Raw genomic sequence first — 4104 nt, forward strand, 5'->3', positions numbered from 1 at the left:
ATATATATATATATATATAATCATCATCATCATTTAATGTCCGTTGTCCATGCTGGCATGGGTTGGATGGTTTGACTGGGCTGGAAGGCTGGAAGGCTGTGCCAGGATCCAGTCTGATTTGGCATGGTTTCTACGGCTGGATGCCCTTCCTAACACCAACCACTCTGGGAGTGTAATGAGTGCTTTTACATGCCACCAGCACAGGTGCCATTTACGTGACACCAGTATCTGCCATGACTGCAATTTTGTTCAGCTTGATGGATCTTTTTCTCAAGCCCAACATAATGCTAAAGGTCTTGGTCATTGCCTCCATGAGGCCCAACACTCAAAAGGAGCTTGACCACTTTGCCTCCATGAGGCACACACACACACACACACACACACACACACACATATATATATATATATAGAAAGAGAGAGAGAAAGAGAGATGAACAATGGTCATTACACTATATATAAATATATGGAAGTTAAATAAATGACAAAAGAACAGGAAATTACATCATGAACTTCATTAGCTTTACAGCTGTTTCTGCTATAGGATGTCGTGCACTCAGGGTTGAGGTTTGTGCTGACCTCACTAGAGTCAGTATCACATAAAATGCACCCAGTCCACTCTGAAAAGCAGTTGGCACCAGGAAGAGTATCAAAAGCAGACTTTGAAACTTGGTGCAGTCCTCTGGTTCACCAGGTCCTGTAGGACTGTCCAATCCATATCAGGAGGGAATGTGGATGATGATGATGATTATATATATATATATATATATATAACCAGAGATATGACTGTGTGGTTGAGAAATTCACTTTAAAAAAATCATGGTTTCAAGTTCAGTCCCAGTGTGTGGGACATCATAGTTAATCAAAGCTTTCTCTGTGTGTTTGGTCAACAGAAACTAATAAAAGTGTTTAATATACATTTATTCATTTTTGTCATTCAACTGCATGCTACGAGCTATTCTGAGTTATTGTTCATAGCTCATTTTTGTTTAAATTATGCAAATTACATCATCATCATCATCATCATCGTCATCGTTTAACATCCGCTTTCCATGCTAGCATGGGTTGGACGATTTGACTGGGGACTGGTGAACCAGATGGCTACACCAGGCTCCAATCTGATTTGGCAGAGTTTCTACAGCTGGATGCCCTTCCTAACGCCAACCACTCCGAGACTGTAGTGGGTGCTTTTACCTGCCACTGGCACGATGGCCAGTCAGGTGGTACTGGCAACGGCCACGCTCAAAATGGTGTAATTTACGTGCTACCTGCACAGGAGCCAGTTCAATGGCACTGGCACGATCTCGCTCGAATGTCTTTACACATGCCACCGGCACAAGTGCCAGGAAGGCGATGCTGGGCACAGGTGCCATCACGATTTCGCTTTCGCTTGCCCCAACAGGTCTTCACAAGTTTCATGCATTCTAATCTTTATTATATATATATATATATATATGTATGTCTAAGTGTCTCATTTGTTGGAGAAACGGTAGAATAATTAGCAGTGCTGGTGACACCTACTGTACATTGTATAACGACATGATTGACCAGACTATCAGACGTTGTTATACATTGCTGGTCACAATGCATTTCACATTGTTTTAGCTTTTGAATGATGTTACCCCACTGGGTAGGCAAGCAGGCCAACATTCCCCCTCATCAGAAGGCTAGTTTGTTGCAAGGTTACCTTTTTACAGCTGAGTGAACCAGAGCAATGTGAAATGAAGTGTTTTGCTCAAGAACAAAACCCACAGCTCAGTCTAGGAATCAAACAAATGATCTAGCAATTGTGAGTGCAACAGACCTAACCACTCGGTCACATGCCTTTACTTTGTATAATAATTTAGTGAATATATTAATATATTATATAATAATACATTATATAATTATTCCTATATAAGTATATATATATGGTATCTTAATGGTTTCCCAAAGCCAATACTAATAATAATAATTATGCTATAGAGGTTCTTTAACAAGTAATTTAGAGTAGAAAATGGTAAGAGGAATATAATTTGCTACAGATTATACTAACAATGATATATATATATATATATATATCAGTCTGTTCTGGAATTCAATAATAAAGCTTATTATATATATATACACAGGGTGTGGTAAATAATCTGTTGTCTAAATTATGCAAAAATGAAAAAAACACTGACATCTCATTTTAACAGATATATTTACCAAAATTACATAAAAATATCTTGAAATATTAAAGACTAAATATATTCAATAAAACCGCCGTTGGCTTCAACCATGGCCTCCAGATGACTACGGAATCTGCAACTCTTCTGGATGGTCTCCTCGTAAGTTGGTGAATGCTGCCATAATCCTTGCCCTCAGTTCATCTTTGAAGTTACAAGGAGTTTTGTTGGTTTCTCACTCAACTGTGCTCCACACATACTAATCAAGGGGGTTGCAGTCTGGGGAGCTGGGTGGCCAGATGTTAGGGGTTATGTGGTCACAAAAATTGTCTGATAGCCATTCCTGGGTTCTCCTGCTTGTGTGGCATGGTGCAGAGTCCTGTTGGCAGACATAGGGTCTTCCAGCAACCACCCTCTTAACCCAGAGCAGCACTACCTCCTCCAGGTACTTAATGTAGGTCTCCGTGTTGAGTCTGAGTCCATGTGGTAAGATGAATGGAGGAATAACATCGCCATCACTAGTGATCACTCCAAACACCATGATGTTGACTGGATGTTTTATTTTTATCCCTCTTGGTACATATTTTGGGGACACAGCAAGCCAACAGTTGTTCTGTGTGTTCACCATCTGATCCTAGCAGAAGTTTCTCTCATCTGAGAAAAAAACCAAAGCATGTTTGGCTGGAGGAGATGCTAGAGTTTCTTCAAAAGCTTCATAGCATGGTCTTTCCTCATCTTTGATGGCTTGGGATAAAAATTGGCCCTTTCTCATCTTGTATGAGCAATACCGAAAGTCTTCATTCACTGCCTGCCTGATAAGAAACTCAGACACTCCCATGTCTTTGGCGATAGTCCTAACTGACTTGGAGGGATCGTTCAACAAATTCAGGAGTTCTTTTCTTATCCGATCTGCCATACCTTCGTAATCACCATTAGACTTATCCAACTCTTTTTGAATCCTTTCCACTGTCCTCAGATTGACACCCAAACAGTCTGAAATGTTTGTGTTGGAGTTTCTGGTACAAATGCCAAGCAGTACAGCATGTAGTTTCCAAATTTCTGGCAGAGTGAAATGCATCATGGTGCTGTTTTTCTCACAGACGGTGCCCAACTGACCCTACTATACTGTGTAGTTAACAAAGTCAAAAACAAACAATGCATATGTGCGAAATTAGAAATATCAAATGGCAACAATTTACCCATCACACCCCATATATATATATATATATATATATATATATATCTGTTTGTGTGTGTGTATATATACAAATACACACACACACAAACTCACAAATTTATAGGCACTGACCTGCAATCATTTTATAGTCAGGGTAATAATAAAAAGCAATGTCAATTTTGTTCCTAATAACTTAATGAAATCTGATCCGATATAAATAGAAATTTGTCTCAGAATTTTATAGGCCTTCCTAATATCACGGCTTTCACCCAGTTTGGGATGGATTTGATTAAATTATCAATGACAAACTTATCTGGGTTTATCTACTCTTTAACCAATGTTTGTTTCAGCTCTATAACTGATGTACTTTTCTTCAATCTTTCTGAAAACTTTATATATGTATATATACACACACAAACACACACACGCTGAGAGAGAGAAAGAGAGAGTAGAAGACAGACAGACGGACAGATAGATACAACATAAATTCTTAACATACTGAAATTACCTCCCCTTTAAGAGAAAAATAAAGAGTAAGCAAATACCTTGTGGTGATTGTGACCAACTCTGAATCACAAGAGGAGATAATCTCAAGAACCAAGAACTCTCCAGAAGTGACATGCCCTTAAAGAAAAGAGAACAGCTGTATTATAAAGGTAACTCCTTGGACTAATATTCCACAGGTCATCTCTTGGACTAATATTTTATTAGTAACCACTCAAATTACAATTTTATAGTTATTACCTTCAACTAAAATTTTATTAGTGACCCCCCCCCCCC

At 38.8% G+C, this 4104-nt stretch overlaps 1 protein-coding gene across 1 annotated transcript in view; it reads left to right on the plus strand.

Moving 5' to 3' along the window:
• Positions 1–4104, plus strand: part of LOC106880529 (neprilysin-1) — a 69673-nt gene that overhangs the window by 41447 nt on the left and 24122 nt on the right. The window lies entirely within an intron of this gene.

This window comes from Octopus bimaculoides, chromosome 26 (assembly GCF_001194135.2).
Source record: "Octopus bimaculoides isolate UCB-OBI-ISO-001 chromosome 26, ASM119413v2, whole genome shotgun sequence".
In the NCBI taxonomy this organism is placed as follows: domain Eukaryota; kingdom Metazoa; phylum Mollusca; class Cephalopoda; order Octopoda; family Octopodidae; genus Octopus; species Octopus bimaculoides.